The 25,427-nt window shown below is 45.7% G+C and overlaps 1 protein-coding gene across 1 annotated transcript in view; it reads left to right on the top strand.

The window, feature by feature from the left end:
* The window catches only part of LOC141153489 (alpha-1-antitrypsin-like), a 390,164-nt gene that overhangs the window by 67,704 nt on the left and 297,033 nt on the right, over positions 1-25,427 (top strand). The window lies entirely within an intron of this gene.

The following is a 25,427-nucleotide window of genomic DNA, read 5'->3' as shown; positions in this document are numbered from 1 at the left end:
AGAGCCTCAAAATACATAAAGGCAATACATTTTAAAACAGGAAACAAAAAAAGTTAAAATTTGTTGACCAGTGTAATCGGAACACAGTTGTGCAAGGGCTCCCTCTAGTGGTAGTTCGAGAGAAGCAGGCTGAGAGAGGCTATTAGTAACTCAGCAGTTTTTTTTCCATAACTCTGCTATAACACAAGAAAGCTCATGTTTAGAGGATTCAAAGTTCTCTCTAACTTTCCATGTAGGTTTTGTAGGACGTTTAGCCTTCTCACTGGATGGTGGATCAAGCTCTCTAACTTTCCATGTAGGTTTTGTAGGACGTTTAGCCTTCTCACTGGATGGTGGATCAAGCTCTCTAACTTTCCATGTAGGTTTTGTAGGACGTTTAGCCTTCTCACTGGATGGTGGATCAAGCTCTCTAACTTTCCATGTAGGTTTTGTAGGAAGTTTAGCCTTCCCACTGGATGGTGGATCAAGCTCTCTAACTTTCCATGTAGGTTTTGTAGGACGTTTAGCCTTCTCACTGGATGGTGGATCAAGCTCTCTAACTTTCCATGTAGGTTTTGTAGGACGTTTAGCCTTCTCACTGGATGGTGGATCAAGCTCTATACATTATTCATCTAACAATGGAACTGGTAGAGAGCGTGCAGTCTTCCCCTCCGCCATAGTAATTCATAGGGAGAAGGAACACTGTATGGTCTCTTATGTGCTGAGAGCAGATGCTCTGCTGTATGTTCTGTAGCTTTATAGAAGTTGTGTCTGGCTTTACAGATGAATCTGGGAAGGTCTTTTTACTATTCTGACTCCATAGCTGAGTTGCAACTATAGGGAGCTGTGAGACACCATTTCTAGGCTGTCTCTTTTTCACCTTACTCACGAGAGCGATATCCTCAGATAGTTTAACATGACTGCAGGATGGCACGTTGGTGAAGATTCAGAAGAAGATTTATATTTCTTGAAGAATACTTGTTGAAGTGCATGCAGCAGCAGGTAACAGGACCTTTTTTAGATACAGGGTGTAAGCACATCAGCTTCTATATTGGTTAAGATGGAGAATAAGGAAAGAACATGGGGAAGAAGCGAGGGGTTAGTTACATCACAGCCACATCAGAGGGAGACAGGGAGAGAGAAAGGACAAACTTCTAAGGAAAGCAAACATTATTGCAATGCAATGAAACAGCAATATATAGCAACTGAATGAAGTGCAATACAGTCATGATTCCCAAATCATGGGGCATGACAATCACCGAGCTCAGTGGCTTGAGACGTCTACATCAGATGCTGAGTTCAGTGATTGACTACAGCGCTGCAGACACAACTTCACAGCTACAGCCAATCAGCAAAGATAAAGAGAGTAAAACCTCAGTTTTTTTGTATTTTTTTTATACCCTTGAGCTTATGCAGTAATTTTTGAAATTGAACAACCCTTTTAGTGATTTACTTTTATTAACTTCTGGGGGCGTGGGGAGGTGGTCATTTTTTTTACTATTTCATTTTTGCTATAAACATTATAGATATATTAATTTATTCTGATTATAAAAATACCAGTTATTTTTTTAAAAGGTAAATGTGATTTTAGCTAAAGCATATACGCTTTTTAATGTCTGACTATCACTAAAAATGTCACACATATACACATTCACATAAATGCAGACATATACACTGTACTTCATTATATAGTGTATATAAGAGCATTTGTGTATATGCTCAGTTTTTCTCTCCTCTTCTGATGGGTGGTGAGGGGCAGAGCTTAAACCGGGTATCCAGTGTATGTGCTGCAGACTGAGAAGAGAGAGAGTGTCGGAGTCAGGGCCCACCGGGGGGATCCACCGATTTCTTGGTGGGCCAGTCTGAGCCTGCTTATAATATCCTCCATGCTTCTGAGCATGCGCTACATAGTGACAGAATAGCAGGAAACCCTCATGTCTGGGTTTAGGATACATGAGAGATATTATAGCATCTAGTCCGCTCCTACTAGCTAAGAGACAGCTGAAAACTTTGGATAGAGCCTGGGAAACCAGTAAGAGGTGCAGGACACAAGTGATTTAATGACCAGAGGTAGTGTTATTCCTTATTCACACATGACAGCTTATTCTGAACAGTCACCTAAAGCAGAAGACACTGTTTAAGGATTTTGTAATTTTTCCACCCCACAGTTTTGGTCAGAGCTGGCCTGCAGCGTAACCTGATTTTCTTGCATCACTGTTTAATGAGTTTAATCAAGGATACAGGACAAAGGTTGCTGCAATCTAATTGGAAGAATTTCAGCATTGCACAAGTACAAGAGTAAATATACATATATATATATATATATATATATATATATATATATATATGTATATATAAATACAGGGAGAGGTGGCTTTATAACTAGAGATGAGCGTTGTTCTACTCGAACTGTTCGCCAATCTCAAATTCGAGCTGCTTTGGGCGGTGTTCGAGCCGTTCGGCGAACACGAACAATTTGAGAAAAATTCGGCTGTTCGAGGTTATGTTCGATAACTGTTCGTGCACCAAAATCATAACTGGATTTTTTCTCAGTAATGATGAAAATTAATGTTAATACGCAGTTTGAGTGTACAGCGGGGTGGGGGGAGGGGCAGGGGATGGATCTCTGCAGGAACAATGAAGATCTCCATTTTTTTTTCTCTTTCCCGCATTTGCAGTGGGGAGGTGCAATCTGTCAGCCTATCAGCAGCGCACACACGGAGCGAAGTGCTTTTTTTCACACAAGCAAGGGCATGTGTCATTGGCAGTGTATGTCACATGTCCTTGCCCTATAAGACCAAGCCATTTTCCCCGTCGCCACCATTTTCTCACTGCTGCAGCTGCGTGTTAGACGGCACCGCTGTTGCTGTGTGCGCTGTACCTTGTTAATTTCAAGCCAATTTTCGCACAAATATACAGATAGCTTGGGAGTAGGGAATAGTTGTGATTGCAGTCCTTTTAAGGACTAGGTTACAGCATTTCCTACGACTTTTATCAGGCAGGTCTGTGCTCTTAAATAGATAGATTGTGGGAGTAAAGACTAATTGTAATTGCAGTCCTTTTCAGGACTAAGTTACATCAGTTCCTATCACTTTTTGCCAGGCAGGTCTGTGCCAGTGCTGTGCAAGTTTTTTCACAGCATTTGGCTAAATCTAGCAAAGCTAATCCTTTTTGGCCTATTGCAGAGTGTGTTAGTCAGTGGAGTAGCCTATCTGTGTTGCAAGCTAAACCACCTGTGTATAGAATACCAATTTTTTACTGCACCTAGTGAAGTAAAACCTTTTGGGCATAGCATCATTCTATTAGTCCATCTATACTGACCTCCATCAGGTTGCAAATTGAATATAATTTTTTTCTGCATCTAGCTCTGAAAAAATATTTGGGCTTCTAGCAGTGTGTGGGACTTGTTCTATTAGTCCTTCTATACTGACCTCCATCAGGTTGCAAACTGAATATAATTTTTTTCTGCATCTAGCTCTGAAAAAATATTTGGGCTTCTAGCAGTGTGTGGGACTTGGTCTATTAGTTCATCTATACTCATCTCCATCAGGTTGCAAATAGAGATGAGCGTTGTTCTACTCGAACTGTTCGCCAATCTCAAATTCGAGCTGTTTTGGGCGGTGTTCGAGCCGTTCGGCGAACACGAACAATTTGAGAAAAATTCGGCTGTTCGAGGTTATGTTCGATAACTGTTCGTGCACCAAAATCATAACTGGATTTTTTCTCAGTAATGATGAAAATTAATGTTAATACGCAGTTTGAGTGTACAGCGGGGTGGGGGGAGGGGCAGGGGATGGATCTCTGCAGGAACAATGAAGATCTCCATTTTTTTTTCTCTTTCCCGCATTTACAGTGGGGAGGTGCAATCTGTCAGCCTATCAGCAGCGCACACACGGAGCGAAGTGCTTTTTTTCACACAAGCAAGGGCATGTGTCATTGGCAGTGTATGTCACATGTCCTTGCCCTATAAGACCAAGCCATTTTCCCCGTCGCCACCATTTTCTCACTGCTGCAGCTGCGTGTTAGACGGCACCGCTGTTGCTGTGTGCGCTATACCTTGTTAATTTCAAGCCAATTTTCGCACAAATATACAGATAGCTTGGGAGTAGGGAATAGTTGTGATTGCAGTCCTTTTAAGGACTAGTTTACAGCATTTCCTATGACTTTTATCAGGCAGGTCTGTGCTCTTAATTAGATAGGTTGTGGGAGTAAAGACTAATTGTAATTGGAGTCCTTTTCAGGACTAGGTTACATCAGTTCCTATCAGTTTTTGCCAGGCAGGTCTGTGCCAGTGCTGTGCAAGTTTTTTTCACAGCATTTGGCTGAATCTAGCAAAGCTAATCCTTTTTGGCCTATTGCAGAGTGTGTTAGTCAGTGGAGTAGCCTATCTGTGTTGCAAGATATACCACCTGTGTATAGAATACCAATTTTTTTACTGCACCTAGTGAAGTAAAATCTTTTGGGCATAGCATCATTCTATTCGTCCATCTATACTGACCTCCATCAGGTTGCAAATTGAATATAATTTTTTTCTGCATCTAGCTCTGAAAAAATATTGGGCTTCTAGCTGTGTGTGGGACTTGTTCTATTAATCCATCTATACAGACCTCCATCAGGTTGCAAACTGAATATATTTTTTTCTGCATCTAGCTCTGAAAAAATATTGGGCTTCTAGCTGTGTGTGGGACTTGTACTATTAATCCATCTATACAGACCTCCATCAGGTTGCAAACTGAATATATTTTTTTCTGCATCTACCTCTGAAAAAATATTGGGCTTCTAGCTGTGTGTGGGACTTGTTCTATTAATCCATCTATACAGACCTCCATCAGGTTGCAAACTGAATATATTTTTTTCTGCATCTACCTCTGAAAAAATATTGGGCTTCTAGCTGTGTGTGGGACTTGTTCTATTAATCCATCTATACAGACCTCCATCAGGTTGCAAACTGAATATATTTTTTTCTGCATCTACCTCTGAAAAAATATTGGGCTTCTAGCTGTGTGTGGGACTTGTTCTATTAATCCATCTATACAGACCTCCATCAGGTTGCAAACTGAATATATTTTTTTCTGCATCTACCTCTGAAAAAATATTGGGCTTCTAGCTGTGTGTGGGACTTGTTCTATTAATCCATCTATACAGACCTCCATCAGGTTGCAAACTGAATATATTTTTTTCTGCATCTACCTCTGAAAAAATATTGGGCTTCTAGCTGTGTGTGGGATTGTTGTATTAGTCCATCTATACTGACCTCCATCAGGTTGCAAACTGGATATATTTTTTTCTGCATCTACCTCTGAAAAAATATTGGGCTTCTAGCTGTGTGTGGGACTTGTTCTATTAATCCATCTATACAGACCTCCATCAGGTTGCAAACTGAATATATTTTTTTCTGCATCTACCGCTGAAAAAATATTGGGCTTCTAGCTGTGTGTGGGACTTGTTCTATTAATCCATCTATACCGACCTCCATCAGGTTGCAAACTGAATATATTTTTTTCTGCATCTACCTCTGAAAAAATATTGGGCTTCTAGCTGTGTGTGGGACTTGTTCTATTATTCCATCTATACAGACCTCCATCAGGTTGCAAACTGAATATATTTTTTTCTGCATCTACCTCTGAAAAAATATTGGGCTTCTAGCTGTGTGTGGGACTTGTTGTATTAGTCCATCTATACTGACCTCCATCAGGTTGCAAACTGAATATATTTTTTTCTGCATCTACCTCTGAAAAAATATTGGGCTTCTAGCTGTGTGTGGGACTTGTTGTATTAGTCCATCTATACTGACCTCCATCAGGTTGTAAACTGAATATATTTTTTTCTGCATCTACCTCTGAAAAAATATTGGGCTTCTAGCTGTGTGTGGGGCTTGTTCTATTAATCAATCTATACAGACCTCCATCAGGTTGCAAACTGAATATATTTTTTTCTGCATCTACCTCTGAAAAAATATTGGGCTTCTAGCTGTGTGTGGGACTTGTTCTATTAATCCATCTATACAGACCTCCATCAGGTTGCAAACTGAATATATTTTTTTCTGCATCTACCTCTGAAAAAATATTGGGCTTCTAGCTGTGTGTGGGACTTGTTCTATTAATCCATCTATACAGACCTTCATCAGGTTGCAAACTGAATATATTTTTTTCTGCATCTACCTCTGAAAAAATATTGGGCTTCTAGCTGTGTGTGGGACTTGTTCTATTAATCCATCTATACAGACCTCCATCAGGTTGCAAACTGAATATATTTTTTTCTGCATCTACCTCTGAAAAAATATTGGGCTTCTAGCTGTGTGTGGGACTTGTTGTATTAGTCCATCTATACTGACCTCCATCAGGTTGCAAACTGAATATATTTTTTTCTGCATCTACCTCTGAAAAAATATTGGGCTTCTAGCTGTGTGTGGGACTTGTTCTATTAATCCATCTATACAGACCTCCATCAGGTTGCAAATTGAATATAATTTTTTTCTGCATCTAACCCAGCCAATAGTTTTGGCCTAATACCACAGTTTGGCCACTCAGCTCTGCTCGTTTCCCATCCATTGTTTTTTGTGCAAACAACTCCAGAGTTGTGAATTAGTTAACCACCAAAATGAGTGGAAAAAGGCCTGCTGCTGGTGGAAAGGGGAATAGGCATGTTGGGAAGGGGAAAAAAGGTTGTGTCCGTGGTGTAGGTGTTAAACCAACAGTAACATCTGCAGAAGAAAGACCATCTTCCAGCCAAACTAAAATGTCTACTTCTTTTAGCGGACAATGTGATAAGATCCCTTTCTTACGGCCACGCCAATCGCTACAAATTCCAGATGAGGCACAAAAACAGCAGGTGCTTCAATGGATATCAAGTACTCCTTTAAGTGGGCTCTCCTCCACATCAACTTCAACATCACAAATACTCCAGTCCTCAAAGGTGTCACCCCAATCGCACTTGCTTCCTCACAGCTCCCAAATCTCCAGCTGCCCGTCTGAGTATGAGGTAGAACAGATGGTTGAGTCTGCAGAGCTGTTTACTCATACTATAGCCTGGGAATCAGAGGTCGACTCCAGCGCTTCTGTGAATCCAGACGAGGAAATGATCTGCACTGATGCCCAGAATCTTTATGAGTCGGATCTAGGACCAGACGCAGAAGGTTCTGACCATAATGTAGACCCTCATTCCCAAACTGTAACTCCTGTTGGTGGAGACAATGAGGAAGACGATGATAAGACTCAAATACCTGATTGGAGCGACAACTTTAGTTTTTTGTCAGGGCAGGAACAGGTTGGCTCTGAGGACGACGGGTGTGATAACGCACAGGGTGATGATGATGAGGTTGGAGATCCCACTTACTGTCAACCCACAGTCAGCCAAGAGATGAGGTCAGCAGAGGAGGTGGAGGAAGATGCTAGTGACGACGAGGTCAGGTTGTGCCTTCCTGGACAGAGACGTAGTACTGGAAGCACGTCAACAACTGCATCCTCAAACACAACTCTGCCTCTCACCACAAGTCGTGGTGGCTCTTCAGGTCGCATGGGTGCTAAGCCTTGCATAGCCTGGGCATTTTTTCAGATCGATAAAGATGACCCAACTCGTGTTATCTGTAACATTTGTCAGCAAAAGCTAAGTAGAGGCCAAAAAATACATAGTTTGAGTACTTCATGCATGAACCGGCACATGGACATGAAGCATAAGTTGCAGTGGGAAGCTCAGTGTGCTACAATGCGGCCTAGCCGGCCGGGCCAACCACCGTCTGCCATGTCTTGTGCATCCGCGGCCTCTTCATCCTCTGTGACTGGGGGGACAGCAGTCACACCTGTTTTGGGGCGCAGACCTGCCACCTCTTTACTAGTGTTGAGCCACCCCCGTAGTGTTCGAGTTCGGTTCGGTTCGTCGAACACCCGTGTGTTCGCCGAACTGTTCGTCGAACTGTTCGTCGAACACCTTCGAACACCGTTAAAAACAATGGCAGGCAAAGAAAAACACATAGAAACACATAGAAAACACCTTCAAAGGTGTCCAAAAGCTGACAAACTGCTCAGAAGACATAACTAACACATGGAAAAGTGACAAGTACATATAGTCATGCGAAAATAAAAGAGGTGGAGGAGTAAAAGGAGGGGGAGACACAGATATAGGCATGTCATGCCCTTCTAAAATCCAAAAAGTGAGAAGCCGACACGGCCAGTCCGCTCCTGCCCGTGCCACCTCCGTGTCGCCGGGTTTGTGCCAGAGCCGCAGTGAACCCTGACGGCCAGCCCCCCTCTCCCAATACTGGTGCCTGTCCGCTGGTGGGTCGAGCGAGCCCCCCTGTGGTGGAGGCAGCTCTAAGCTTTTTAATTTAAATTGTCTCTCTAATTTGAATGAATACACTTTAAATCCATTTACAAGGATCTATTGGAGGGCAAGTCTCATGCCAGCAGCCGCGTAATTCCAGCTCCAGTAGCGTCCACTAAAGCTGCTGCAGTTAAAAAGCTTTTATAAGGATCGAGCTCGGCTGTCCACCGCAAGGCATCCTAATGCCAGTCCCAGCCCCTATGCCTTGGGGTGCCTCCTGATGCTCTTCACTAATATCCCATGGTCCCGAATCATTTCCTTTGAAAAAATTAAGTGTCTAAACTACAGGTGGTGTAGCTTGCTTAACAGCCGGGATAATCCGCTGACTAGCAGACACTGCTACTAGGCACAAAGTATTTCCTGGGCTAGATGCAGTTAAAAATTTGTAATTAGATACTCTCGTTGGATGCTGAGAAAGCATTCCATAGAGTCTCCTGGCACGCCATATATGATTCTCTTAAAAAGCTTGGGGTAGGGGTCTAGGGGACCCTTTTATAGCCAAAATCACGGCCCTGTATCGCAATACGTCACCTAGGCTGAAGATAAATGGAACTGTAGCACCCTGAGGGCTCGGTTGCTACAGACGTATTGCACCTCACCCAGAGGTGTGATATCTCACTCTCAGGTAAGGATGGAGTGTGGATCAGGACCCGACACCTGCATGCATTACACCACATTGCCGTGGGGCAGGGCGACCAATATGCCCCTGAGATGGGCACGACAGTCCCTGTCCCTGGCTGGAGTGGGGGGAGGGAACACTGAGGAAGGGGAACCCTGTAGTGCAGGAGCAGGGAGGAAGCAGTTCCTGGGAGCATTGAGAAGGGAGTATAAAAGGTGGGCACCATCTTAGTTCAGTGCAGAGAAGTCTGAGCAGAAGTGGCAGGGAGCAGGGGCTCTGCATGAGCTCTGCTCCGGAGGCGGGCCTAGTAACAGAGGCCCAGGCCTGGAAGAGGGAGAAGGAAGGAAGAGGAGCGGAGAAGGCTCCAGGAACGAGGAATGAAGGGATCCCAGGGGTGCGGACGGGCGAGTCGCCACCGCATGCCCGAATCCACCTGCGTGGAGGGGTCAGGCCAAAGGGGGAGACCGGTCCCCGAACTAGTGGAGGCAGGAAACGACCCTCAGCTAGAAACCGGAGGCTCTGACATTTTATGTGGCGCAGCCCCTCGCTACACCCGCTAGGAAGGCACCACATAGGGTCAGGGAAACTGGCGCCAAGTTTACCAAGAGGAGGCCCGAGGCAGCCGGACAGAAGTGTTGGTAAGAAAGGCCAGACAAAGGACACACAAAGGGGGTCCTGTGAAGTGCTCCAAAGTTATCTGGGAGTTGTCTGAGCCCCTCACCTGGTGAGCACAGTACGACGTGGGCAGCCGTTACCTGCAGACGTGGTCTGGATAATAAGAACTGTGAGTAAAGGCCCTGGACTGCATCACTGACTCCGTGTCGTTACTGCTGCTGCCCTGCACCATCACCCCCATCCTCCGCATACACTGCCCTGAGGCTATACTCCTCCCGTGGGGAGTTATGCTACGCTCTGCTGCACCCACAACACCAGCCTCAGCGGTCTGCCCTGGAGCGGCGGTTCACTCTGACCGCAATCCACGGGTGGCGTAGTCGGACATTTAAACATCAAAACCACATAAATAGTTCCGCCACTGGTTTGAACGCCCTGAGCCACGGAACCGGGTTGCCGCCACGGAGACTACAACCACCAGCATCCACCAAAAAGGGTCCGGCTCCGGGTGTTCCAAGGCCCAGGGGGCGCGTCAGAACATTTTCATCACCTTTCACAATCACCAATGGGACAAGGCAGGGATGTTCTCTGTCCCCTCTCTTATACATCCTAGTGACGGAGCACCTGCTCTCATCAATTTGCCATAACCCCAATATTAGGTGGATTGAGGTGGGAGGCACCGAGTACAAGTGCTCTCTATTTGCTGATGATGTCCTAGTATATATCACTCAATCACATATATCCATCCCTGCTGTTATGGCTGAAATAGACCACTTTGTTACATGGTAAAATTTTAAAATCAATGCAGCGAAGTCTGAGGCCCTCGATGTCTCCCTCCCCAAATCCATATAGGATTCCATCCAGTCCAACTTTCCCTTTGCCTGTCCCTCACAGGGTATCAAATACTTAGGAATTCCTATTCATAGAGACCTCTCCCATCTATGTTATCTTAATTTTGGGCCCTTTATTGAACAACTCCATACAGACCACGGTTGGCAAGTTAGAACTGTAAGATTCACTACGTGAACCGCTGGTGTTTTGTGGAAAAGCACATGTACACTGCGTTCCAAATTATTATGCAAAAAGTGTTTAGGAGTGATAAGGGAAGAATTTGTTTGTTTGTCAGTTAAACTCATTGATGGTGATGTGTGTCAGGGCTCTTTATATCACTGTATGCAATTGCAGACACCTGTGCTAATTAGTTTGGCAGGTGTGTCCAATGAAAGGCAAGACTACTTAAGAAGGCTCTCTCACATTATTAAGCAGCCTACATTTTCTGCCAAAATGGGAAAGAAAAAGGATGTGTCGGCTGCTGAGAAGCAACAAATTGTGGAGTGTTTAGGTCAAGGCATGACTACAATCAACATTGTGCGATGATCAGGATGAAGTGTCTTGGCAATCAAGAAGTATGTAGCTGATTCACAGTACACACGTGTGCGTGCTGATAAGGGCAAATTGAGGACTCTTTCCTACAGGCAATTACGTCAGGTTGAAAGAGCAGCGGCCAAAAAGCCTTGTCATAGCAGTAGACAAGTTTTTGAAGCTGCTTGTGCCTCCAACGTCCCCCGAACAACAAGATGCAGGGTCCTTCAGAGGTTTGCAGCTGTGCATACGCCATCCTGTCGACCTCCTCTATCCACTTCACACAAGCAGAAACAGCTCCAGTGGGCCAAACATTACATGAAGACTGATTTCAAAACAGTTTTGTTCACGGATGAGTGCCGTGCAGCGCTCGATGGTCCAGATGGATGGAGTGGAGGATGGCTGGTTGATGGACACCCCACGCAAACACGGCTACAGCGCCAACAAGGAGGAGGTGGAGTAATGTTTTGGGCTGGAATCATGGGGAGAGAGATTGTCGGCCCCTTTAGGATCCCTGAAGGCGCTAAAGATGAACTCCATAATGTATGTGGATTTTCTCAAACAGCACTTCCTGCCATGGTTCAAGAAGAAGAACCGTGTATTTCACAGCAAGATCATTTTTCTGCATGATAATGCACCATCTCATGCTGCACATAAAACATCTGCATCTCTGGCTGATATGGGCATAAAAGGGGACAAACTTATGGTGTGACCCCCATGCTCCCCTGACCTCTACCCCATTCAGAACCTTTGGAGCATCATTAAAAGGAGTGTCTATGATGGCGGGAGGCAGTTCACATCTAAGCAACAGCTCTGGGAGGGTATTCTGTCCTCATGCAAAACAATTGAAGCAGAAACCATCCAAAACCTGACAAATTCAATGGATGAGAGAGTTCAGAAGCTCCTTTCGAACAAGGGGTCCTATGTGAAAATGTAACATCACCTAGAATAAAGTTTTGAGTTGAAAACTGTTTGATTTCAGTTTCTAACAACCTGCTAATGCTTATAATTTCAAAAATGACCATTTTTTTGGTCTTTATTAAAATGAAAAGGTTGATCGAAAAGTTTGGGGGATCTAAGAGTGTGGCAACCCAGTAGTCATGATTACTTCGAATTCTGACAATATGAGGGTCATGCTGCAGGTAGTGCAGCAAGAAGGCACTTATGTGTCTTGCGCATCTCGGAGCCCCAAAATTATTTTCCGGGCTAGATGCAGCTAAAAATTATTTTAAATTTTATATCTGGTGAAGCTTTAGTATAGATGGCCTAATAGGATCAGTGCTGCACACTGCTACAAAGCCCAAATTATTTTCCAGTCAAGATACAGATAAACATGATTAGTAATTTGAAAGCTTAAAACGGTTGGTAGGGTGATTTTAACCAATCATCAAGCTTTTACTCTCCCCAGGATGACACAGGGGTAGAAAAGTCGTTTCGGATCCATGATTTGTTCATCTTTATGAACGTGAGTCTGTATACATTATCAGTGGAGAGCCGCGTGCGCTTATCTGTCAGCACACCACCAGCAGCGCTGAACACACCTTCAGACAGAACGCTGGCTGCGGGGCATGACAAGATCTCCAAGGCGTAAGTGGCTAGCTCCGGCCATTTATCCAGATTGGAAGCCCAAAAAGAGCAAGGGTCCAGTGACACAGTCGTGGCTTCAATGTTTACTTGGAGATACTCCTGTACCATCGTCTCTAGGCGTTGACTATGTGTCAGACTTCTTGTCTCCTGTGGCCTTGCAAAGGATGGGCTAAAAAAGTGGTGAAATGATTCCGCAAAATTGATGTTACCAGCAGATACTGTGGTTCTGTTACGGTTTGAGTGCTGAACACTTGACGGTCCCACGGTTGGCAAGTTGGAACTGTGAGATTCACTACGTGCACCACTGGTATTTTGTGGAAAAGCACATGTAAGATTCTGCAACAGTCTCTGCTGATACTCCTGCATGCGTGCATCCCTTTCTATGGCAGGAATAATTTCTGCAAATTTACTTTTGTACCGGGGATCTAACAGTGTGGCAACCCAGTAGTCAGGATTATTTCTAATTCTCACAATTCGAGGGTCATGTTGCAGGTAGTGCAGCAAGAAGGCACTCATGTGTGTTGCGCATCCAGGAGCACCAAGTCCCTGTTGTGTTGGTGGCGAGGTAACAATCATGCTTCCTTCCTCTGTCCTCTCCCCCCAACCTCGCACAACAGAAATGTGATCAAGGTCTCCCTCATCTGATGAGTCTTCCATCAGTTCGTCCTCCACTTCTTCCTGGGCTCCTGCACCTTCCTCACTAGTTTGGCTGCTACCATGCGCCCTGGTAAAACCATCTCCCCCACCCTCACATGCCTGCCGCCTTGGTGCTGCCGACCGTCTGGACCTTGCAGATGTTAGCCCTTCCGCATACAACTCCTCCTCCTCTACTTCCTCCACCTCCTCTTGTGCCACCACCTGACTCCGAATTCTGTTTAACATGTGCTCCAGCATGTAAATCACCGGAATAGTCATGCTGATAATGGCATCGTCAGCACTAAACATCTTCGTCGCCATTTCAAAACTGTGCAGAAGGGTGCATAGGTCCCTGATCTGAGACCACTCCTCCAGCGTGATTTGCCCCACCTCTGAATCTCGTTGGCCCAGAACGTATTGCACCAGGGCTTGTCGGTGCTGCCACAGTCGCTGCAACATGTGCAGAGTTGAATTCCACCGGGTAGGCACATCGCATTTTAGCCGGTGAAGTGACAGGCCCAACGACTTCTGTAGAGATGTAAGTCGCTGAGCTGCGGGATGTGAACGGCGGAAGTGAGCACACAGCGACCGTGCCCTCTGCAGAAGGCCATCTAGTCTGGGATAGTGGGCTAAAAATTGCTGGACAACCAGGTTCAACACGTGAGCCATACAAGGCACGTGTGTGACATTGCCCCGGCGAAGGGCCGCACCCAGGTTTGCAGCATTGTCGCACACGGCCTTCCCTGGTTTCAGGTCCAGTGGAGACAACCATTCATGAAATTGGTTCTCCAGAGCTGACCACAACTCCTCAGCTGTGTGACTCACATTTCCCAGACATTTCAATGTAAAAACCGCCTGATGACGTTGAGCCCTACTGCCAGCATAGTAAGGAGGTGTGCAGGATCCCTTCTGCGCAGTTAGAAAGCTTGTGGCATGACCAGACAGGCTTTGGGTGCAGGTGGAAGACCGAGAGGAGGTTGAGGAGGCAGAAGCAGTGGAGGAACTTTGACATAAAGAGGATTGACGCACAACTCGTGGGGACGGCAAGACTTGGACAGCAGCCCCTTGTCCTGCTGTCACCATAGTTACCCAGTGCCCAGTCAGCGACATGTAACGCCCCTGTCCATGCCTACTCGTCCAAGTGTCTGTGGTGAAATGCACCCTGTCACACACAGAGTTTCTCAAAGAAGCGGTGATGTTGTGTGCGACATGCTGGTGGAGCGCAGGCACACCTTTCTTTGAGAAGTAGTGCCGACTGGGCATCTGGTACTGGGGCACTGCGACGGACATAAGGTCTCGAAAATCCTGTGTGTCCACCAGGCGGAAAGGCAGCATTTCTGTAGCCAAGAGCTTGCAGATGGTGAAATTCAACCTCTTAGCTTTCTCATGGCTAGGAGGAAATGGTCTTTTACTTGTCCACATCTGAGGGACCGAGGGCTGGCTATTGTGCTTAGACGGGGTTGATAAGGGTGTCCCCGGCAAACTGCCGGTCTGTGAGGAAGATGCAGGCGGACATGTTAGGTTGCCTTGATCCAAAGGTGGTGCTATCGATGTCGGACAGCGCTCAACACCAGCTGGTGTTCCCACCTCCAAAGAAAATGATGACCTGCCAATCACGCTGGCTGTTGCGGGTAAAGAGGTGGCAGGTCTGCGCCCCAAAACAGGTGTGACTGCTGTCCCCCCAGTCACAGAGGATGAAGAGGCCGCGGATGCACAAGATATGGCAGACGGTGGTTGGCCCGGCCGGCTAGGCCGCATTGTAGCACACTGAGCTTCCCACTGCAACTTATGCTTCATGTCCATGTGCCGGTTCATGCATGAAGTACTCAAACTATGTATTTTTTGGCCTCTACTTAGCTTTTGCTGACAAATGTTACAGATAACACGAGTTGGGTCATCTTTATCGATCTGAAAAAATGCCCAGGCTATGCAAGACTTAGCACCCATGCGACCTGAAGAGCCACCACGACTTGTGGTGAGAGGCAGAGTTGTGTTTGAGGATGCAGTTGTTGACGTGCTTCCAGTACTACGTCTCTGTCCAGGAAGGCACAACCTGACCTCGTCGTCACTAGCATCTTCCTCCACCTCCTCTGCTGACCTCATCTCTTGGCTGACTGTGGGTTGACAGTAAGTGGGATCTCCAACCTCATCATCATCACCCTGTGTTATCACACCCGTCGTCCTCAGAGCCAACCTGTTCCTGCCCTGACAAAAAACTAAAGTTGTCGCTCCAATCAGGTATTTGAGTCTTATCATCGTCTTCCTCATTGTCTCCACCAACAGGAGTTACAGTTTGGGAATGAGGGTCTACATTATGGTCAGAACCTTCTGCGTCTGGTCCTGGATCCGACTCATAAAGATTCTGGGCATCAGTGCAGATCATTTCCTCGTCTGGATTCACAGAAGCGCTGGAGTCGACCTCTGATTCCCAGGCTATAGTATGAGTAAACAGCTCTGCAGACTCAACCATCTGTTCTACATCACACTCAGACGGGCAGCTGGAGATTTGGGAGCTGTGAGGAAGCAAGTGCGATTTGGGTGACACCTTTGAGGACTGGAGTATTTGTGATGTTGAAGTTGATGTGGAGGAGAGCCCACTTAAAGGAGCACTTGATATCCGTTGAAGCACCTGCTGTTTTTGTGCCTCATCTGGAATTTGTAGCGATTGGCGTGGCCGTAAGAAAGGGATCTTATCACATTGTCCGCTAAAAGAAGTAGACATTTTAGTTTGGCTGGAAGATGGTCTTTCTTCTGCAGATGTTACTGTTGCTTTAACACCTACCCCACGGACACAACCTTTTTTCCCCTTCCCAACACGCCTATTCCCCTTTCCACCAGCAGCAGGCCTTTTTCCACTCATTTTGGTGGTTAACTAATTCACAACTCTGGAGTTGTTTGCACAAAAAAACAATGGATGGTAACCGAGCAGAGCTGAGTGGCCAAACTGTGGTATTAGGCCAAAACTATTGGCTGGGTTAGATGCAGAAAAAAATTATATTCAATTTGCAACCTGATGGAGGTCAGTATAGATGGACTAATACAACAAGTCCCACACACAGCTAGAAGCCCAATATTTTTTAGAGGTAGATGCAGAAAAAAATATATTCAGTTTGCAACGTGATGGAGGTCAGTATAGATGGACTAATACAACAAGTCCCACACACAGCTAGAAGCCCAATATTTTTTCAGAGGTAGATGCAGAAAAAAATATATTCAGTTTGCAACCTGATGGAGGTCAGTATAGATGGATTAATAGAACAAGACCCACACACAGCTAGAAGCCCAATATTTTTTCAGAGCTAGATGCAGAAAAAAAATAGATTCAGTTTGCAACCTGATGGAGGTCAGTATAGATGGATTAATAGAACAAGACCCACACACAGCTAGAAGCCCAATATTTTTTCAGAGGTAGATGCAGAAAAAAATTAGATTCAGTTTGCAACCTGATGGAGGTCAGTATAGATGGATTAATAGAACAAGACCCACACACAGCTAGAAGCCCAATATTTTTTTCAGAGGTAGATGCAGAAAAAAATATATTCAGTTTGCAACCTGATGGAGGTCAGTATAGATGGACTAATACAACAAGTCCCACACACAGCTAGAAGCCCAATATTTTTTCAGAGCTAGATGCAGAAAAAAATTATATTCAGTTTGCAACCTGATGGAGGTCAGTATAGATGGATTAATAGAACAAGACCCACACACAGCTAGAAGCCCAATATTTTTTCAGAGCTAGATGCAGAAAAAAATTATATTCAGTTTGCAACCTGATGGAGGTCAGTATAGATGGATTAATAGAACAAGACCCACACACAGCTAGAAGCCCAATATTTTTTCAGAGCTAGATGCAGAAAAAAATTATATTCAGTTTGCAACCTGATGGAGGTCAGTATAGATGGATTAATAGAACAAGACCCACACACATCTAGAAGCCCAATATTTTTTCATAGCTAGATGCAGAATAAAATTATATTCAGTTTGCAACCTGATGGAGGTCAGTATAGATGGATTAATAGAACAAAACCCACACACAGCTAGAAGCCCAATATTTTTTCAGAGGTAGATGCAGAAAAAAATATATTCAGTTTGCAACCTGATGGAAGTCAGTATAGATGGACTAATACAACAAGTCCCACACACAGCTAGAAGCCCAATATTTTTTCAGAGGTAGATGCAGAAAAAAATATATTCAGTTTGCAACCTGATGGAGGTCAGTATAGGTGGACTAATAGAACAAGTCCCACACACTGCTAGAAGGCCAAATATTTTTTCAGAGCTAGATGCAGAAAAATTTTTTATTCAGTTTGCAACCTGATGGAGGTCAGTATAGATGGATTAATAGAACAAGACCCACACACAGCTAGAAGCCCAATATTTTTTCAGAGCTAGATGCAGAAAAAAATTATATTCAGTTTGCAACCTGATGGAGGTCAGTATAGATGGATTAATAGAACAAGACCCACACACAGCTAGAAGCCCAATATTTTTTCAGAGCTAGATGCAGAAAAAAATTATATTCAGTTTGCAACCTGATGGAGGTCAGTATAGATGGATTAATAGAACAAGACCCACACACAGCTAGAAGCCCAATATTTTTTCAGAGCTAGATGCAGAAAAAAATTATATTCAGTTTGCAACCTGATGGAGGTCAGTATAGATGGACTAATAGAATGATGCTATGCCCAAAAGATTTTACTTCACTAGGTGCAGTAAAAAAATTGGTATTCTATACACAGGTGGTATATCTTGCAACACAGATAGGCTACTCCACTGACTAACACACTCTGCAATAGGCCAAAAAGGATTAGCTTTGCTAGATTCAGCCAAATGCTGTGAAAAAAACTTGAACAGCACTGGCACAGACCTGCCTGGCAAAAACTGATAGGAACTGATGTAACCTAGTCCTGAAAAGGACTCCAATTACAATTAGTCTTTACTAGAGATGAGCGGTGTTCGACTAGAACTGTTCGCCAATCTCAAATTCGAGCTGTTTTGGGCGGTGTTCGAGTTGTTCGACGAACCCGAACGATTTGCAAAAAATTCGGCTGTTCGAGGTTATGTTCGATAACTGTTCGTGCACCAAAAGCGTGTCCTGCATGTCTGGCGCTATTTAGAGCACCAATCATGCAGGGATTGTCTGCCACTCACTGTAATGCCACAGCCATGGTGGTTGTGGCATTACAGTGATTGCCCAAATCGATGGGAACAGTGCCAACAGTGAAACATGAAAAGCCGGCAATTCAGCAGCGGCATACACCTGTACCCGACAATTTAGAACCGAAAGAATAGAGCTTCACACATAGATTAGATAGATATAAACATGTCAGCCACATATATACGAAGTACAGTGAAAGTGCTGCTTACTGTACTTGTCATTTAGCGTAAAGGATTTATCAAAAAAAATAATAGTGTTTTCATGCACTGTCTCTTTAAAAAAGCCGGCCGGCAATTCAGCAGCGGTACCCGACAATTTAGAATAGAAAGAATAGAGAATCACACATAGATTAGATAGATAGAAACATGTCAGTCACATATATATGAAGTACAGTGACAGTGTTGGTTACTGTACTTGTCATTTAGTATTAAAACAAAGGATTTATTATTAAAAAAATTGGCGTGGGGTTCCCCTTAATTTTAGGCTCTAGCGGAGGTTAAGCAGACGGCTGGGGCAGATGTTTGAAGCCTGGGAAGGGGGTAATACCCACGGAGCTTCCCAGGCTACTAATATCAGCCCCCAGCTGAATACATAGCCTTTACTAGCTATTAAAATGGGGGACCCCCCCAAAAAAATGACGTGGGGTCCCCCCTAATTTAATAGCTAGCAAAGGCTAGGCAGACAGCTGGGGGCTGATATTAATAGCCCAGGAAGGGAGCCATGAATATTGGCCCCCTCCCAGGCTAGAAACACCAGCCGTCAGCCGCCCCAGAAATGGCGCATTCATAGGATGCGCCAATTCTGGCACTTAGCCTCGCTCTTCCACGCTGCCCTGGTGCGGTGGCAGGGGGTAATAGGGCTGGGGTTGATGTCAGCTTATAATGCCAGCTGACATCAAGCCCAGGTTAGTAATGGAGAGGCGTCTATAAGACACCCCCATTACTAACCCCATAGTCAAAGTTAAAAAAAACACAAACACCCAGAATAAAGTCCTTTAATTGAAATAAAGACACAATCCTTTATTGTTCTAAATTAAACCATACTTACCGTCACGCCCATTCCAGCTGAAGCCAACGATCTCCTGCAATAAAAGAAAAATAATAAAGCAACCTCATCCTTACCTTTCCATGGTTCCCACGACAGCTTCAGCTCTGCTACATCGAGATGACAGGCTGGACCGCAGCAGAACGCTGCCATCCAGCCTCTCATCCCGCAGACACTGAGAAGCGCAGGCTTGCTTGCGCTGCTCAGCGTCTCTCTGTGACGACATCCAGATGAGCCGAGTTCATGTCCAATGAACTCGGCTCACCTCATGCACGTCACTGACAGCGTGGGAAAATTCTCACGCTGAAGCGGTGAGTGCAGGAGAATTCTCCCACGCTGTCAGTGACTTGCATAAGGTGAGCTCATGTCCAATGAACTCAGCTCACCTCCTGCACGTCACTGACAGCGTGGGAGAATTCTCCTGCACTCAGCGCTTCAGCGTGAGAATTCTCCCACGCTGAAGCGCTGAGTGCAGGAGAATTTTCCCACGCTGTCAGTGACGTGCATGAGGTGAGCCGAGTTCATTGGACATAAACTCGGCTCATCTGGATGCCCTCACAGAGAGACACTGTGGAGCGCAAGCAAGCCTGCGCTTCTCAGTGTCTGCGGGATGACAGGCTGGATGGCAGCGTTCTGCTGCGGTCCAGCCTGTCATCTCGATGTAGCAGAGCTGAAGCTGTCGTGGGAACCATGGAAAGGTAAGGATGAGGTTGCTTTATTATTTTTCTTTTATTGCAGGAGATCGTTGGCTTCAGCTGGAATGGGCGTGATGGTAAGTATGGTTTAATTTAGAACAATAAAGAATTGTGTGTTTATTTCAATTAAAGGACTTTTTTCTGGGTGTTGTGTTTTTTTTAAATACTTTACTAGAAATTCATGGTGGTCATGTCTAATATTGGCGTGACCCCATGAATTTCGGGCTTAGGGCCAGCTGATAATGCCAAGCTGGCCCTAACCCCTTTATTACCCAGTGAGCCACCGCATCAGGGCCCTGGATGAGTTGGGTACAGCGCCAGAAGATGGCGCTTCTATGAACGCGCCATTTTCCGGGGTGGCTGCGGACTGCAATTTGCAGCGGGGGTGGCCCAGAAAGCTTGGGCCTCCCTGCGCTGCGGATTCCAGCCCCCAGCTGCCTAGTTGTACCTGGCTGGACACAAAAACAGGGCGAAGCCCCACGTCAATTTTCTTTAAATTATTTCATGAAATAATTAAGAAAAAAGGGCTTCCCTATATTGTTGTGTCCGGCCAGGTACAAATAGGCAGCTGGTGGTTGGGGGCAGCCCGTTCCTGCCTGCTGTACCTGGCTGGACACAAATATAGTGCGAAGCCCCATGTCAATTTTTTTTAAATTATTTCATGAATTTCCTGAAATAATTTAAAAAAATTGAAGTGGGGCTTCGCACTATATTTGTGTCCAGCCAGGTACAGCAGGCAGGAACGGGCTGCCCCCAACCACCAGCTGCCTATTTGTACCTGGCCGGACACAACAATATAGGGAAGCCCTTTTTTTCTTAATTATTTCATGAATTTCATGAAATAATTAAAAAAAATTGAAGTGGGGCTTCGCACTATATTTGTGTCCAGCCAGGTACCGCAGGCAGGAACGGGCTGCCCCCAACCACCAGCTGCCTATTTGTACCTGGCCGGACACAACAATATAGGGAAGGCCTTTTTTGCTTAATTATTTCATGAAATTCATGAAATAATTAAAAAAAAAGTACGTGGGGCTTCGCCCTATTTTTGTGTCCAGCCAGGTACAACTAGGCAGCTGGGGGCTGGAATCTGCAGCGCAGGGAGGCCCAAGCTTTCTGGGCCCCCCCCGCTACAAATTGCAGTCCGCAGCCACCCCGGAAAATGGCGCGTTCATAGAAGCGCCATCTTCTGGCGCTGTACCCAACTCATCCAGGGCCCTGGTGCGGTGGCTCACTGGGTAATAAAGGGGTTAGGGCCAGCTTGGTATTATCAGCTGGCCCCAAGCCCAAAATTCATGGGGTCACGCCAGTATTAGACATGACCGCCATGAATTTCTAGTAAAGTATTTAAAAAAAACACAACACCCAGAATAAAGTCCTTTAATTGAAATAAAGACACAATTCTTTATTGTTCTGAATTAAACCATACTTACCATCACGCCCATTCCAGCTGAAGCCAACGATCTCCTGCAATAAAAGAAAAATAATAAACCAACCTCATCCTTACCTTTCCATGGTTCCCACGACAGCTTCAGCTCTGCTACATCGAGATGACTGGCTGGACCGCAGCAGAACGCTGCCATCCAGTCTGTCATCCCGCAGACACTGAGAAGCGCAGGCATGCTTGCGCTCCTCACTGTCTCGCTGTGACGGCATCCAGATGAGCCGAGGTCATGTCCAATGAACTCGGCTCACCTCATGCACGTCACTGACAGCGTGGGAAAATTCTCACGCTGAAGTGCTGAGTGCAGGAGAATTCTCCCACGCTGTCAGTGATGTGCATGAGGTGAGCTCATGTCCAATGAACTCAGCTCACCTCCTGCACGTCACTGACAGCGTGGGAAAATTCTCCTGCAATCAGCGCTTCAGCGTGAGAATTTTCCCACGCTGTCAGTGACGTGCATGAGGTGAGCCGAGTTCATTGGACATGAACTCGGCTCATCTGGATGTCGTCACAGAGAGACGCTGAGCAGCGCAAGCAAGCCTGCGCTTCTCAGTGTCTGCGGGATAACAGGCTGGATGGCGGCGTTCTGCTGCGGTCCAGCCTGTCATCTCGATGTAGCAGAGCTGGAGCTGTCGTGGGAACCATGGAAAGGTAAGGATGAGGTTGCTTTATTATTTTTCTTTTATTGCAGGAGATCGTTGGCTTCAGCTGGAATGGGCGTGATGGTAGGTATGGTTTAATTTAGAACAATAAAGGATTGTGTCTTTATTTCAATTAAAGGACTTTATTCTGGGTGTTTGTGTTTTTTTTAACTTTGACTATGGGGTTAGTAATGGGGGTGTCTTATAGACGCCTCTCCATTACTAACCTGGGCTTGATGTCAGCTGGCATTATAAGCTGACATCAACCCCAACCCTATTACCCCCTGCCACCGCACCAGGGCAGCGTGGAAGAGCGAGGCTAAGTGCCAGAATTGGCGCATCCTATGAATGCGCCATTTCTGGGGCGGCTGACGGCTGGTGTTTCTAGCCTGGGAGGTGGCCAATATTCATGGCTCCCTTCCTGGGCTATTAATATCAGCCCCCAGCTGTCTGCCTAGCCTTTGCTAGCTATTAAATTAGGGGGGACCCCACGTCATTTTTTTTGGGGGGTCCCCCATTTTAATAGCTAGTAAAGGCTATGTATTCAGCTGGGGGCTGATATTAGTAGCCTGGGAAGCTCCGTGGGTATTACCCCCTTCCCAGGCTTCAAACATCTGCCCCAGCCGTCTGCTTAACCTCCGCTAGAGCCTAAAATTAAGGGGAACCCCACGCCAATTTTTTTAATAATAAATCCTTTATTTTAATACTAAATGACAAGTACAGTAACCAACACTATCACTGTACTTCATATATATGTGACTGACATGTTTCTATCTATCTAATCTATGTGTGATGCTCTATCTTTCTGTTCTAAATTGTCGGGTACCGCTGCTGAATTGCCGGCCGGCTTTTTTAAAGAGACAGTGCATGAAAACAGTATTATTTTTTTAAATAAATCCTTTACACTAAATGACAAGTACAGTAAGCAACACTATCACTATACTTATTATATATGTGACTGACATGTTTCTATCTATCTAATCTATGTGTGAAGCTCTATTCTTTCTGTTCTAAATTGTCGGGTACAGATGCTGAATTGCCGGCCGGCTTTTTTAAAGAGACGGTGCACGAAAACACTAATATTTTTTTTAATAAATCCTTTACACTAAATGACAAATGCAGTAACCAACACTTTCACTTCTTATATGTGTGACTGACATGTTTCTATCTATCTAATCTATGTGTGAGGCTCTATTCCTTCTTGTCTAAATTGTCGGGTACCGGTGTATGCCGCTGCTGAATTTGCCGGCCGGCTTTTTTAAACAGAGTGTCTTCTGAGCAGTTTGTCAGCTTTTGGACACCTTTGCAGGTGTTTTCTATGTGTTTCTATGTGTTTTTGTTTGCCTGCCATTGGTTTTAACGGTGTTCGACGGTGTTCTAAGGTGTTCGACGAACAGTTCGACGAACAGTTCCTCGAACATCCCGGTGTTCGACGAACCGAACCGAACCCGAACACTACGGGGGTGGCTCAACACTAGTCTTTACTCCCACAACCTATCTATTTAAGAGCATAGACCTGCCTGATAAAAGTCGTAGGAAATGCTGTAACCTAGTCCTTAAAAGGACTGCAATCACAACTATTCCCTACTCCCAAGCTATCTGTATATTTGTGCGAAAATTGGCTTGAAATTAACAAGGTATAGCGCACACAGCAACAGCGGTGCCGTCTAACACGCAGCTGCAGCTGTGAGAAAATGGTGGCGACGGGGAAAATGGCTTGGTCTTATAGGGCAAGGACATGTGACATACACTGCCAATGACACATGCCCTTGCTTGTGTGAAAAAAAGCACTTCGCTCCGTGTGTGCGCTGCTGATAGGCTGACAGATTGCACCTCCCCACTGTAAATGCGGGAAAGAGAAAAAAAAATGGAGATCTTCATTGTTCCTGCAGAGATCCATCCCCTGCCCCTCCCCCCACCCCGCTGTACACTCAAACTGCGTATTAACATTAATTTTCATCATTACTGAGAAAAAATCCAGTTATGATTTTGGTGCACGAACAGTTATCGAACATAACCTCGAACAGCCGAATTTTCTCAAATTGTTCGTGTTCGCCGAACGGCTCGAACACCGCCCAAAACAGCTCGAATTTGAGATTGGCGAACAGTTCGAGTAGAACAACGCTCATCTCTACTCTTTACCCGCAACAGCCAGCGTGATTGGCAGGTCATCATTTTCTTTGGAGGTGGTAACACCAGCTGGTGTTGAGCGCTGTCCGACTTCGATAGCACCACCTTTGGATCAAGGCAACCTAACATGTCCGCCTGCATCTTCCTCACAGACCGGCAGTTTGCCGGGGACACCCTTATCAACCCCGTCTAAGCACAATAGCCAGCCCTCGGTCCCTCAGATGTGGACAAATAAAAGACCATTTCCTCCTAGCCATGAGAAAGCTAAGAGGTTGAATTTCACCATCTGCAAGCTCTTGGCTACAGAAATGCTGCCTTTCCGCCTGGTGGACACAGAGGGTTTTCGAGACATTATGTCCGTCGCAGTGCCCCAGTACCAGATGCCCAGTCGGCACTACTTCTCAAAGAAAGGTGTGCCTGCGCTCCACCAGCATGTCGCACACAACATCACCGCTTCTTTGAGAAACTCTGTGTGTGACAGGGTGCATTTCACCACAGACACTTGGACGAGTAGGCATGGACAGGGGCGTTACATGTCGCTGACTGGGCACTGGATAACTATGGTGACAGCAGGACAAGGGGCTGCTGTCCAAGTCTTGCCGTCCCCACGAGTTGTGCGTCAATCCTCTTTATGTCAAAGTTCCTCCACTGCTTCTGCCTCCTCAACCTCCTCTCGGTCTTCCACCTGCACCCAAAGCCTGTCTGGTCATGCCACAAGCTTTCTAACTGCGCAGAAGGGATCCTGCACACCTCCTTACTATGCTGGCAGTAGGGCTCAACGTCATCAGGCGGTTTTTACTTTGAAATGTCTGGGAAATGTGAGTCACACAGCTGAGGAGTTGTGGTCAGCTCTGGAGAACCAATTTCATGAATGGTTGTCTCCACTGGACCTGAAACCAGGGAAGGCCGTGTGCGACAATGCTGCAAACCTGGGTGCGGCCCTTCGCCGGGGCAATGTCACACACGTGCCTTGTATGGCTCACGTGTTGAACCTGGTTGTCCAGCAATTTTTAGCCCACTATCCCAGACTAGATGGCCTTCTGCAGAGGGCACGGTCGCTGTGTGCTCACTTCCGCCGTTCGCATCCCGCAGCTCAGCGACTTACATCTCTACAGAAGTCGTTGGGCCTGCCACTTCACCGGCTAAAATGCGATGTGCCTACCCGGTGGAATTCAACACTGCACATGTTGCAACGACTGTGGCA

The sequence above is a fragment of the Phyllobates terribilis genome, unplaced genomic scaffold (genome assembly GCF_046119375.1).
Source record: "Phyllobates terribilis strain yellow unplaced genomic scaffold, ASM4611937v1 Scaffold_7__3_contigs__length_470593459, whole genome shotgun sequence".
In the NCBI taxonomy this organism is placed as follows: Eukaryota; Metazoa; Chordata; class Amphibia; order Anura; family Dendrobatidae; genus Phyllobates; species Phyllobates terribilis.
Note: the sequence above shows the minus strand (reverse complement) of the source record. Positions and strands in the feature narration are given on the sequence as shown.